Source organism: Ceratotherium simum, chromosome X (genome assembly GCF_057802395.1).
Source record: "Ceratotherium simum simum isolate JZ-2026a chromosome X, ASM5780239v1, whole genome shotgun sequence".
NCBI lineage: Eukaryota > Metazoa > Chordata > Mammalia > Perissodactyla > Rhinocerotidae > Ceratotherium > Ceratotherium simum.
In genome coordinates this window covers 56,090,426-56,105,311 of record NC_141940.1, presented here as the reverse complement: position 1 = coordinate 56,105,311, position 14,886 = coordinate 56,090,426, and the positions used below count along the sequence as shown (strand labels likewise).

Genomic DNA, 14,886 nt, shown 5'->3' with positions numbered 1-14,886 from the left:
CAAAAAAATATTCCTGAATTGTAGAGATTACCACTAGGGAAAAAAAAAGCATAAAAGAAAAAAATGAGCTGTTCATACTTTCGTTGAGCAGAATTCAACGAAAAGCAGTAAAGTCAGATTCTCAGAGTCAGTACCTTAAGTAATGCCTAGATTTGTCATTGAGAACAAAGACTTTATTCTAAAAATGATGGCCTATTCACATTTACTATAAAGATGATTAAAAATCATAGTAGGAAATCTAGTTAAGATGTTTTATAAGTTATTCCAAGCACCACTGTGCTCTAAAAAACAGAACACTGATAGATAAAATATTAATAGGAAAAAATTTAAAAGCTATAGCAGTGTTCATAAGATAGATAAATTTATTTATGGATCAGAAACCAAACAGAAATATAAAGTGATATGTAGCATACTGAAGAAATAATCCCTTTCTGGTTAGGATATGGAGAAAGTAAGGGAAGGCCGGGAGTACATTTTTATTGGGTAGTGAGGACTAAAAATTTTTCCACAGCAAGCCTGCGACTGTATCTGTGTTCAATGCCTAAAACTAATGGCTGGTTAAGCTTTCCCAACTCATGAATTAAGGTTGAAAGATACAGGGTACTGACAGTTTTTTGGGACTATAATTTATTTGGAACTAGGTGCTTAAAGGACAGAAGGATAAAGATGCATCATCATGGCCAGGATTGAGTCAAGTTCTTCAATGATACAGCAACCGGTTATATGAAAACTTCAATATCACTGAACTGAAGGAGCCTCAGGACACCATTATCATGTCTGATGCTAGCCTGGCCTCTCTGGGAGCAGGTGAATGCAACCATCAAACTGTTAGGACAGTGAGTGGAGTGACAGAGAAAGAGAAAAAAACAAAACAAATGAATAAAAAATTATCTCACCCAAGCTAAGCCTTTGCACCAATACTTTAAAATACATGAAGAAGAGAAAAAAAATAAAATACAGGAAGAAATCTAATGCTAGGAGAGATATACAACCAAATTAACTATGGGAACTAGAATTGACCTGAGAAATACAATAATATAATAAAATCAAGAAAGTTTTAAAATAATATGTTTAGGATACACCCAAAGTGATAAGTATGAGAATAAAATAGTGTAATATTAAGAAGGCAGACAGTGCTTTATATTGCCTCTAATCTTCTCATATAACTTCTTGAGGTAGATATTTTCCTCTACATTTTACAGATGAGACACTATGGCTTAAAAAAGCACTTGCCCAAGAGGTACAAAAGCCAGGATTACACTCGTCTATCTGATACCATGCAGATTGTGCCCATTTTCTTGAATGACTCTCTAGTCTGCTAATTATAGAGGAAAAATAAATAGAAAGTTTCATTGATAAATTGCAAGAATTTTGTTATCAGTGAGTTAAGGCAATAGATTTATTTGATTCAAGATGCAAAGCACTAAATATGAATGATAATAAAATTGCTTCCGTAATTGTTTGTGTTTCTATATATTTTTGAGCAGAGAGACATTTCTGTTTTCAAATGTATTTGATTTTATGTGGCTTATTTCATGAGACATAAACAATCCTAACAAACATTCACTGGAAACAAAAAGGCAAATCTGAGACAAGAACAGACCGCCATGAAAAAGAACCATTCAGGTAAATGAGGTAACCACTATGTACCAGTTGTGAGGAGGCTTTGGGGCCTGCATGAAGGCACAGCTGTACCACATGGTACAGCACAGCAACCAGCTGAGGGTTGCCAAAGTATTGATGGAGCAGAAGATGCTTTCAATGACTGAACATCTGAAGAAGCATCTTGGAGCGTCTCTGTCCAGGGCTAGAACTTAGTGTATCTGGGAAGATCTACCACCTTTGCATAATCTTAAAAAGCTTGCATTTATTGGCAAATATCTTTAGAAAATGATTAATCACTTTCAGATAACTTTGGTTTATAATATAAAAGTCCTTTCAAGTAAAAAAAAAGTATGTATAAATTTTTATATATTGACAATAAATAAGAAAAGTTTTAAGGAGATGAAATATAGTATTTCTAGGATCCTTTAGTGAATATAGAGAGGCATTAACTATAAAGACTTTTAAATGAGTCACTCTGAAAGATTAATTTATTTTACAGGTTAGAAACCTTGCTATTCATAAAAGAAGAAATAACAGTCTAGGTTACGCAAACAGTGTTTTTCTTTCACTACTGCTCAATGCAGTCTTTTCACTAACTGTCTCAGTGTCAGATAAGCTGATGACGTATAAAAAAAAGTGTATGTATGCTTTGCAAGATTAATTTTGGATTGGAGTTTGCTACATAGTTTTTAGTTCCTTTGTAAAGTACTCAGTATGTGTTGTTCCACATGATAACCAGCTACTCACTGGGTAATTATTTCTGCAGGTGCCCTCGGAGCTTCCCTAGAGATCTATGGAGGTTATACAGTCTTACTCTTATGAGACTATGACATAGGTGTAATTAAAATATACATATAACTAATATTTCCATGGTGTCTTGCACTTTGTTACTGTATATTTAGAACTTCAGTAGCTGGCAGTAAAACCAAGAGCATTGAAATTCACAGGCCCTAACTTCTAAGCTCACCTTTATTTGGAAGGACAGTTAAGGTAGTTTTATCCTTTTAAAAATATTTTACTCACTTTTATACACATGCCCTTATGTGTCTCTGTACTCTGCTTAGCTTTCAATTGCTTGGCTGCTAGTATGCCTTTAATTTAAGGAAAAGTAATATGGAATTTTGTTAGGGAACGTGTAATAAAATACATAAAATAAGGTTGGATGGGGATAAACAAAAATCTTCAAAGGTGAAATTTTACTATTTTCTGATGTTAATCATAATCTTTTTAGAAGAAATAAATTTTAAAAATGTCATAGAACTTGATGGTACTTAATTTGAATTTGTACCATCATCATCAAACTTAGACTTGTGTATCTAAAACAGAAAATTTAATTATTTTGTTGTATATTTCACATAAGAATTTCTCACTACTCAGAAAATAATTGCCCTTATTTGCTTACCAAATTTTACATTTGAGGGAAGAGTATTCTATTTAATTTCAGTTGTTACTTATTGTTTCTTTATACGTCTGTATTTTTAAACCACTGTATATATGATATATAGAACATAGGAGGTACTCAATAAATAGGGGTCAATAGTGACTCTGTGAATAATTTTTTTTAAGCAATAAGGCAGCCATAAGAAAAATCTGAAAGGACAAGATAATTTCTTTAAAGAAAGACTCTAAGATATTGAAAGTGGAGCTCATTTTTATTTTTATTTATTTATTTTTTTCAACATTTCATTTTTTAAAATTGTTTAAATTTTTTTAAAATTTTTTGTTTTATTGCAGTAACACTGGTTTATAACATTGTATAAATTTCAGGTGTACATCATTACACTTCTATTTCTGCATAGATTACATCACGTTCACAACCCAAATACTAATTACAACCCATCACCACACACATGTGCCAAATTATCACTTTCGCCCTCCTCCCTCCCCCCTTCCCCTCTGGTAACACCAATCCAAACTCTGTCTCTATGTGTTTGTTTGTTGTTGCTATTATCTACTACTTAATGAGTGAGATCATATGGAATTTGACCTTCTCCCTTTGACTTATTTCACTTTGCATAATACCCTCAATGTCCATCCATATTGTCACAAATGGCTGGCTGTTTCTTATGGCTGAGTAGTATTCCATTGTGTATATATACCACATCTTCTTTATCCATTCGTCCCTTGATGGGCACCTAGGTTGCTTCCACGTCTTGGCTATTGTGAATAACTCTGCAATGAACAAAGGGGTGCATGTATCTTAATGCATTGGTGTTTTCAAGTTTTTTGGATAAATACCCAGCAGTGGAACAGCTAGATCATAAGGCAGTTCTATCCTTAATTTTTTGAGGAATCTCCATATGGTTTGCCCTAGTAGTTGCACCAGTTTGCACTCCCAACAGCAGTGTATGAGTGTTCCCTTCTCTCCACATCCTCTCCAACACTTGTTGTTTCCTGTCTTATTAATTACAGCCATTCTGACGGGCGAGAGGTGATAGATCTTATTGTAGTTTTGATTTTCATTTCCCTGATAGTTAATGATGTTGAAGATCTTTTCATGTGCCTGTTGGCCATCTGTATATCTTCTTTGGAGAAATGTCTGTTCAGATCTTTTGCCCATTTTTTAATTGGGTTGTTAGTTGTTTTGCTGTTGAGATGCATGAGTTCTTTATATATTTTAGAGATTAACCCTTTATCAGATATATGGTTTGCAAATGTCTTCTTCCAATTGTTAAGTTGTCTTATCACTTTTTTGAAGGATTACTTTGCTGTGCAGAAGCTTTTTAGGTCGATGTAGTCCCATTTGTTTATTTTATCTATCGTTTCTCTTGCCCAGTCAGACATGGTGCTTGAAACATGTTGCTAAGACCGAAGTCGAAGAGCGTACGGCTTATGTTTTCTTCTAGAAGTTTCATAGTTTCAGGTCTTACATGCAAGACTTTAATCTATTTTGAGTTAATTTTTGTGTATGGTTTAAGGTAATAGTCTACTTTCATTTGTTTGCATGTGGCTGTCCAGTATTCCCAACACCATTTGTTGAAGAGACTTTCTTTTCTCCATTGTGTGTTCTTGGCTCCTTTGTTGAAGATTAGCTGTCCATAGATGTGTGGGTTTATTTCTGGGCTTTCGATTCTATTCCATTGATCTGTGTGTCTGTTTTTGTGCCAGTACCATGCTGTTTGGTTACTATAGCTTTGTAGTGTATTTTGAAATCAGGGAGTGTGATACCTCCAGCTTTGTTTTTTTCTCAGGATTCCTATAGCTATTCGGGATCTTTTGTTGTTACATATAAACTTTAGAATTCTTTGTTCTATTTTTGTGAAAAATGTTGTTGGAACTTTGATAGGGATTGCATTGAATCTGTAGATTGCATTAGGAAGTATGGACATCTTAACTATGTTAATTCTTACAATCAAAGAACACGGAATATCTTGCCATTTCTTTGTGTCTTCTTCAATTTCTTTCAGCAATGTTTTATAGTTTTCGCAGAACAGATCTTTCACCTCTTTGTTTAAGTTTAGGCCTAGGTATTTTATTATTCTTGTTGCAATTGTAAATGAGATTGTATTCTTTATTTCTCTTTCTGCTACTTTGTTGTTAGTGTAAGTTAAGTTTTGTATGTTGATTTTGTATCCTGCAACTTTACCATATTCGTTTATTACTTCTAAAAGTTTTCTGGTGGATTCTTTAGGGTATTCTATATATAAAATCATGTCATCTGCAAATAGTGAGAGTTTCACTTCTTCCTTTCCAATTTGGATCCCTTTTATTTCTTTCTCTTGCCTGATTGCTCTGGCTAGGACTTCCAGTACTATGTTAAATAGGAGTGGTGAGAGTGGGTATCCTTGTCTCGTTCCTGTTCTTAGAGGGACAGCTTTCAGTTTTTCACCATTGAGGATGATATTAGCTCTGGGTTTGTCATATGTGGCATTTATTATGTTGAGTTACTTTCCTTCTATACCAATTTTATTCAGAAATTTTATCATAAATGGATGCTGAATCTCGTCAAATGCTTTCTCTGCATCTATTGAGATGATCATGCGATTTTCATTCTTCCTTTTATTAATGTAGTGTATCACTATGATTGATTTGCAAATGCTGAACCATGCCTACATACCTGGAATAAATCCCTCTTGATCATGGTGTATAATTTTTTAATTTTTGCATCGATGTTCATCAGTGATATTGGCCTGTAATTTCCTTTTTTTGTGTTGTACTTGTCTGGTTTTGGTATCAGGGTAATTTCAGTACATAGAATGAGTTAGGTAGCTTCTCCCCCTCCTCAATTTTTTGGAAGAGTTTGAGAAGGACAGGCCTTAAGTCTTCTTTGAATGTTTGGTGGAATTCACCAGGGAAGCCATCTGGTCCTGGACTTGTACTTTTGGGGAGGTTTTTGATTACTGTTTCGATCTCCTTACTGGTGATTGGTGTATTCAAATTCTCTATTTCTTCTTGATCCAGTTTTGGAAGGTTATATGATTCTAAGAATTTACCCATTTCTTCCAGATTGTTGAATTTGTTAACATATAGCTTTTCAAGGTATTCTCTTATAAACTTTTCTATTTCTGAGGTGTCCGTTGTAATTTCTCCTCTTTCATTTCTGATTTTACTTATGTGAGCCCTCTCTCTTTTTTTCTTGGTGAGTCTAGCTAAAGGTTTATCAATTTTGTTTGTATTTTCACAGAACCAGCTCTTGGTTTTATGAATTTTTTCTATTGTTTTTTTAGTCTCCATTTATCTCTCTGATTTTTATTATGTCTCTTCTTCTACTGATTTTGAGCTTTGTTTGTTCCTCTTTTTCAAAGTTGCTTTAGGTGCATAGTTAGATTGTTTCTTGGAGATTTTTCTCGTTTGTTGAGATAGGCCTGTATTGCTATAAACTTCCCTCTCAGAACCGCTTTTGCTGTATCCCATAAATTCTTACATGTCATATTTTCATTTTCATTTGTCTCCCAGTTTTATTGGATTTCTCCTTTGATTTCTTCATTGACCCAATCGTTGCTCAGTAGCATTTTGTTTAATCTCCACGTATTTGTGGCTTTTCTGATTTTCTTCCCTATAGTAGATTTCTAGTTTCATACCATTGTGGTCAGAAAAGATGCTTGGTATTATTTCAATCTTCTTAAATTTATGGAGACTTGTTTTCTGGCCTAATATGTGATCAATCCTGGAGAATGTTCCATGTGCATTTGAAAAGAATGTGTATTCTTCGGTTTTTGGATGGAATGCTGTGTATATATCTACTAGGTCCATCTGTTCTAGTGTGTCATTTAAGGCCAAGGTTTCCTTATTGGTCTTCTGTTTGGATGATCTATCCATTGGCCTAAGTGGAGTCTTTAAGTCCCCTACTATTATTGTGTTACTGTCTATTTCTCTTTTTATGTCTGTTAATAATTGCTTTATATATTTAGGTGCTCCTATGTTGGGTGCGTGGATATTTACAAATGTTATACCCTCTTGTTGGATTGTTCCCTTGATCATTATGTAATGCCCTTCTTTGTCTCTTTTTACAGTTTTTGTTTTAAAGTCTATTTTGTCTGATATGAGTATTGCTACCCCAGCTTTCTTTTCATTGCCATTTGCATGGAGTATCATTTTCCATCCCTTCACTTTGAGCTTTTGAGTGTCTTTAGGTCTAAAGTGTGTCTCTTGCATGCAGCGTATATATGGGTCTTGTTTTTTTATCCAGTCAGCAACCTTATGCCTTTTAACTGGAGCATTTAGTCCATTGACGTTTAAAGTAGCTATTGATAAGTATGTACTTACTGACGTTTTTTAACTTTTGTTTTCAGATTTTTAGTACTCCTTCTCTGTTCCTTTCTTCTTCTATACAGAATTGCTTGTCTCTTTAGTTTGACCTCTGCCTGAAAGCTGTACTCTTTAACTCCCCTCCTCCCTCATTTTATGTTGTTGATATCATATCTAACCTCTTTTTTGTGCATTTGTATCCATTACCCTCTTATCATGGAAATAGATAATTTTTACTATTTGTGGTCTTCTCTTTTCCCCTTAAATCAGTCCCTTTCACATTTCTTGTAGTACTGGTTTCTTGGTGACAAACTCCTTTAATTTTTGCTTGTCTGGGAAACTTTTTCTCTCTCCTTCCATTTTGAATAAGAAGATTGCCGGGTAGAGTATTTTTGGCTGTAAGTTTTTTCCTTTTAGCACTTTAAATATATTGTGCCACTCTCCTCTAGCCTGTAAGGTTTCTGCTGAGAAGTCAGCTGATAGCCTTATGGGGTTTCCTTTGTATGTAACTTGTCTTTCTCTGGCAGCTTTTAGGATTCTCTCTTTATTTTTAATTCTAGACATTTTGATTATGATGTGTCTTGGTGTGGGCCTCTTTGGGTTTATCTTGTTTGGGGCTCTCTGTGCTTCCCTTACATGGATGTCTGTTTCCTTCCTTAGGTAAGGGAAGTTTTCAGCGATTATTTCTTCAAATAGATTCTCTGTCCCTTTGTCTCACTCTTCTCCTTCTGGGACACCTATAACACGGATGTTAGTGTGCTTGATCTTGTCCCAGACGTCCCTTAGACTGTCCTCTCTCTTTTTAACTCTTTTTTCTTTTACCTGTTCAGCTTGGGTGATTTTTTCTACTCATTCATCCAGCTCACAGATCCGTTCTTCTGTATCCTCTACTCTGCTTTTGAGTCCCCCAGTGAATTTTTCATTTCCAGTATTTTATTCTTCATTTCTGATTCATTGTTTTATATATCTTCCATTTCTTTGTTGACATTCTCACTGAGTTCATCTATTCTTCTCCCCAGATTAGTGAGCATCCTTAATGTTCTTTGTTTTAACTCTCTGTCGGGTAGGTTGCTAATTTCTGTTTCACTTAGGTCCTTTTCTGGGGTTTTGTCCTGCTCCCTTACTTGGAATACATTCCTTTGCCTCCTCATTTTGCCTCTTTCCCTCTGCTTGTGTCTATGTATTAGGTAGGTCAACTACGTCTCCTGCTCTTGGATAGGTGACATTATATAAGTGATGCCTTAGGAGGCCTGAACTGTGCTTTCCTCAGTTCTCTATGTTCCAGGAGTGACCCCTATGAGGGCTAAGTGTGTCCTTCTGTTGTGGTGTGTTTGCTCTCCCTGTAGGCACCCAGGGAGGCTGAGTTATGCCCCTGGCCAGCTGTTGTAATGCTCAGCTGCTTGTAGTTGTTGTGGGCCCTTCAGTCTCTTTATCTGGTGTGGGGAGCCCCAGCACCGTTGGCTGCAAGTTCTAACACCACACATGTGTTGCAGTATTTCTTTTAAGTGAGTAGGCCCCCAGTGTTTCAGGTTGTTAGGCTCAGGGGCTTACAATTGCTATAAGCCTCCAGCCTTTAGGTCTCTTGTCACCTCTCTGAGGATTGCAGCTGGGTGGGGCTGGCCTCAGGCACGGGAGTACCCCATTGTTTCAGGCTTTGGAAGGTTGTCGCTCTTTGAGAAGCATAAGTCTTCTGCAGCTGATAAGACCTGCAGCCCACAGGTCCACACACAGTCCCGCCCCGTGTGCACGCCCCAACCTCCTGAAGTGGACCCAGTCTCTTCACGGCGGGAGCCCCACACACTCCACCACCGCCCTACACTCTCTGCCTGCTCCTTGTGCACTCACTGCCCCACTGAAGTGGGTTCAGTAGCCAGGCTGCAGAGAATCCAGTCACCAATCTATGCAGGCCCACAAGTTGCCTGAGGGCTTGTTGTTGGGTGGGGCCAGCCTCTAGGGTGGGCTGCCTGCCCTGGCTCTGCTGGATTAAATCCGTGCTCTAGTGTGTGGGGCACACCTCGACTAGCAGGACCCAGGGAGAACTCCAATGGCATCTGTGTCAGCACGCCCACACCAGGCCACAACAATGTCTGCCGCCAATGTCCCAGTCCCTTGAGAGGTCTCACCTCTCACTGCAATTCACTCAGAGCCTATCAGGTGATCTCTTTTCACCAAAGCACTGTGTACCTTCCGTTCTGGTGATTTTAGGTTGCTTTCCAAAAGGGGTGAGTTTGTGCATGGGCCCTTTAAGAGCCGGTTTTAATTTCTTTGTGAACCAGCTTTTCTGGGGGTACTCCCCAATGTTTTAGTAGCAGAGAAAGTAAGATATTATGCCACTTGTCTCAATTGTGCTGGGTCCACACAATGCCTGTTGTGGGGCGCTCCCCGGATAAGGGCCCCACTCCTCCCGGGAGGGCTGTGTACCTTTGGGCTGCTCCCAGGCAGCCATGAAGCTGGCAGCTTGTGGAGGTGGAGTTTTTCCTCTCCAGAAGGGAGTTTCTGCCTCTTCCACCTCAGTTAGGATTGTCGTTCATTGCAGGAGTTCCTCTTATCCAGTTTTCAGTTCTGTCTCAGGGGTAATTTTTCCACGAGCAGTTGTAAATTGGCTGTGTCCCTGGGAAGGGTGAGTTCAGAGTCTGCCTATGCCACCATCTTGACTTCTCTCCTAGAGCTCATTTTTAAACGTCAAATATATATCATGAAATCACATATATAGGTATATTATTAAATATATATCTTTTTATATATAATAAAATAACAAGAAATAATGTTTGTTAGATAAAGACATTAAAATTTCCAACATATACTCTACACTCTTTTGGATAATATAATATAATAAATGACAAGGACATTTTTCTCAGAAAAATTATCTGTTATCCCAAAGACGTAAAGCAACTGACTTTTTGGTTTTGTGTAAATGATCTTGCATACGTATGCATTTTATTTTCTGTGGTTTCAATCTTATTGTATACATGCGTAAAATGTTCTGAACTAATTCAGCAGAGAGGAAAAAAAATCCTTACATCCGGCCTCAGATCTGCTACCAATAGAACAGTCTTGGCAATTTTTTTTTGCTTTTGATAGCTCATCTATAAAATGATGATAATGGACAAGATACTGTCCCAGACATAATCCAATCTCAATATTTCATGATTTTATGAAAATAGACACATCTAAAATTTATTTTTTAATGAAATCAAAAGTCTTGCGCCAGCCTGGTGGCACAAGCAGTCAAGTGCACGCACTCCGCTGTGGCAACCCGGGGTCACTGGTTCAGATCCCGGGCATGCACCAACGCACCGCTTGACAAGCCATGCTGTGGCGGCCTCCCATATAATGTGCAGGAAGTTGGGCATGAATGTTAGCCCAGGGCCAGTCTTCCTCAGCAAAGAAAGAGGAGGATTGTCAGATGTTAGCACAGGGCTGATGTTCCTCACCAAAAAAAAAAAAAAAGAAAGAAATCAAAAGTCTTAAAATGACAAGTCATTAAAAATTTATTTGTCTATGTACACATATATATAATCTCAAAAGGATATAGATTGTAGACTGAAAAGTCATAAATAGAATTAGCAAATAAGAATTTATCCTTTAGGGGTTTAGTAAGAATGCTGCACAAAAAGATGAAACTAAAATAGAGCAGTTGAAAAAGATCGAGTGGTTAGGAGATTCCAACATACATGCCCCAGTAATTCCAAAAAAGACAATAGAAGAGATATTAGATAAGCAATGGATGAAGAGTTAATAGTGGGGAATTTTATAACAGAAGAAACTTTATGAATCCTCAGATTTAAAGAATATGGAGCAAGAAGAATACAAATAATGAAGAAAATTGAATAAATAAACTCTACACCTGAAAAATCATAACGAAACTGCAACCTCAAGGATAAGGAGAAAAAAATTTTCACAGCTTCGGCACAAAAAGTTTACCTGCAAGGGCAATTAATATTGAGAGCATACTTTTAATGAATGAAAATAGATTCCAGAAGACAGTGGATAAATATCTTAGAAGTTCTGAAGGTAAATAATTGTGAAAGTAGAAATCAGTATTCAGCCAGCTTCATTTAAAACATTAGAGTAAATATGAAAAATTCAATGCAATGTAGATTACATGTTCGTACCACAGTGCAAATTTAAAAGTTCCAACATGCACACACAAACACACACTCATATATATCTTATTATTTGGCCCTGAAAGTACCTTTCAAAATGTAAAGCATGCATTAAATCAGAAAGTAATTAGAAATGGATGTCAATGAAAGCTATATATCAAACTTGTGGGATGTAGCTAAGTGGTACTTAGAGATAAATTTATAGCTTCAAGTATATCTAATTTTTAATGGAAATGTAAACACTTAACTGAAAGAGTTAGAAAAAAGAGAATAGAACCAAAGGAAGAAGATAGAAGGACTTAATAAATTAAAAAAAGATAATGACAGATTATAACAACAACAAAATCAATAGCCAGTTCTTTGAAAAGAAAAAAATAATAATTAAATACAAAATTGCCTAGCAAAAATGATCAACATAGAAAAATCAATTACCGTCTTTATTTCTCTTTTCCCATTTTGCTTAAATCTGATCCAATCAGGCATTTGCCTTTAGCACTCCATCAAAACTGCTATAGTAAAGATCACCAGTGATCTCCTCATTGCAAATTCTAGGAGTCAACTTTCAGCTGGTTCTGTTTCTCTGGAGAACCTTGACTGATATACTCAATGTATCTAAAACTGAATTTCTGATCTTTCCCTAAAAGCTGATCCACAGGAAGGTTTTAACATTTCAATTGATGTCAATTCCATCCTTAAAGTTACTCAGGCTAAAAAATTTGGAATCATTTTTGACTCAATTTTTTCCCCTCAGATCCTACATCCATTTTGTCAGTAGATCCTTTTGATTCTACTTTTAAAAGATATCCACTATCTAACCACTTATCACCACCTCATATCTTACCTGGATTACTGCAAGTCTCCTAATAGATTTCCTTCTTTCTTCCTTTTCTCCAAAAGGACTAGTCTCAACAGAGCAGTCAGAGTGTACCTTCTAAAAAATACAAGTGAAATCACGTTACTCTTCTGCTCAAAACTCTTCAATGTCCCTCCATTTTACTCAGAGCAAAACACAAATTTTTTATTAAAGCTTGTAAGACTCTATGATCATATTCCCCATTATCTTTCTGACATTCTTTTAGATTATTTATCCTTCATTCTCTTTGCTCCAGCTACCATGACTTCATTGCTGTTCTTCTAGCATATCAGGCTCATGCTTCCCTTAGAGATATACTCTAGTTATTCCCTATGTCTAGAGTTCTTTTCCCCAGTTATCCATTTGCCTCACTCTCTAATCTTCAGTCACTGCTTAAGTTTCATCTTCTCAATGATGCCCGCCCTGGTCACCCCATTCCATACTGCAAACTGTCCCTCATCTTGGCCTTCTCAAATTCCCTTCTCCTGCTCTACTTTTATTTCCATAATACTTACCACCCTCTAATATACTACATTATTTATTTACTTATATATGTACTTAATTGTTTATACTTACTTGTCTGTCTTCCCCCGCCCCGAACCCTAACTAGAAAGCAAACTCTGCAAGGTCAGGAACATTGCCTATTTTATTCCCTGATGTATTCCCAGTACAGAGAACATTCCCTGGCACATTGAAGACACTCAATAAATATTGGTTGAAATAATGAATTAGAATGATGGGTGTGGAATACTGATTGTGGTGAGTTGTATAGAAAACAGTAGGTAGGTATATGAAGATTGCAAAAGTAGTCTATTTTTGTCTTAAAACTTGGCTATAAAGGGAAAGAAGCCTAATGTAATAGAATAGATGACAGATTCACTACAAGTTATTTTTTCTTTTCTGTTTGATTTATTTTTTCTCTTTGGATTTTTTCCAGATGGAAAATGCTGACTGCTTTATTAGTGAGAGAGAAATTTTAAATATAAAAGAAAAAATGGATAGTTGATGGAGGCAGGTCCATGAGAATGAGGGAGAAGATCAGAGTCTAAGAAAATGAAGGAAGGATATTTAATTTGCTGTAATATTATGGGGAAATGTAAGAATGGATTTGGATAAAGACATCTTTATTTGTAGAAGGCCAATATTTTGTATGAATTTCTACTACTTTCCATTACATCTATTTTCTCTATAAAATAGAAGACATTCTTACTGAAAGAAAGTTTGGATTTAAGTGTTTGGAGAGTGATAGCTTTGAAAGAATATACAAGGTTAGAAGAACAACTAGATAACAGAGGACCAAAGCAAAAAATTGCAACCAGGAAATATCAGCTACACACTATGTTTGTATCACCACTATTGGATATTGACATCAAGAAATCACTTCTTCTCTAAATGAGTAACTTAGGAATTGACAAGTAGGATCAAATGTATGATAATCTTAGTGCTCATTAAATACTGGGAATCTTAAAAAAAAAGGGAGACTACACCATTTCAGCTACAAATTTATGGTTTAAAATGGAAATTCTCATTCAGGAAATACGAAAAATAGAAAACTACATTCAAAATAGGTTTTAATTGCTATGTAGTCACAACTGTGAATCTAAGTGGAATTTTTGGGCACTTTCCACAAGTGAAGGGATAAAACTAGATCTTGAATTATTTTCTCTGGGGAAACTCAGCACCATGTTTTGAGGACACTGAAACCACCCATGTGGGAAGGAACTAAGGCCTCCTGCCAACAACCAGCACTGACTTGCCAGTTATGGGAGTGAGCCATCTTGGAAGCAGATCCTCTTGCCCCATTCCAGCCTTCAGATGACTGCAACCACAGCCAACATCCTGCAGCCTCATGACAGACCCCAAACCAGCAACGCTGCTGACAAATTTATGACCCACCAAAAGTGAAAAGGATAATAATAATAATAAAATGTCTGAATCTGTCTTTTAAACTACCTCCTATAATAAAATTAGGCCACCTACTGTAGCTTCAGTTTCTCACTATTATATCCCCTCCTTAACAAACCATTCTTACATTCACCTAGATAAGTAAATAGAGAAGTAAAGGTATTAGTAGTGTTACTTGTTTTTATCAGTATTGGGCAAAAAAAAACAAAAACACTTTTTCTTATCTTTTTTTCCCCAAGAAATGAAAGACATTCACACCAGCTCATGAAAGAGTAAGAAAACATCCTTAATATTCCACTTCATTCACTAGGGTTTTATCCTATACTCCCCCATGCTTCCTTTTAAATCACATTGTCTTTTTTTGCCTTCAAAAGTTGGGCGCTTCTTTTAAGCTCATAAATTTGGTGTTTAGAAATATAAACAAAGGAAACACAAAATAGATAAACTATTTCTTATTTTTTAATCTCCCTTTGATCACCAATTGAATCATTTCTCTAAGAACTGTATAAGATTTATTCATATTATATTTGATTTATTATAATTGGCTCCTCCTTTAATGCTGCATTAAGTTGCTTAAATTTGGAACATTTCTATAATCTGAAAATAGAGCGTCTTAATTCATAAAATAGTACGCAAAAATAAATGTCATATTTTGAAGGAACATAAAAATATTCATATATACAAAAACATTTGCTGGAAATGTACGATTTAATTTTATAGTGAATATTG

At 36.0% G+C, this 14,886-nt stretch overlaps 1 long non-coding RNA gene across 6 annotated transcripts in view; it reads right to left on the bottom strand.

Annotated features, from left to right (window-relative positions):
* Positions 1-3,238: 3,238 nt before the first annotated feature.
* LOC147911862 (uncharacterized) overlaps positions 3,239-14,886 on the bottom strand; it is a 128,866-nt gene continuing 117,218 nt past the window's right edge. For 4 of the 6 annotated variants that reach the window (XR_015550626.1, XR_015550628.1, XR_015550629.1 and 1 more), the window contains 2 exons: positions 12,241-12,330; positions 3,239-10,722 (listed from right to left, as the gene is read on the bottom strand). This is a non-coding gene — a long non-coding RNA (uncharacterized LOC147911862). The remainder of the gene's footprint in view (positions 10,723-12,240; positions 12,331-14,886) is intronic. The other 2 variants (XR_015550627.1, XR_015550630.1) reach the window with 2 other exon arrangements.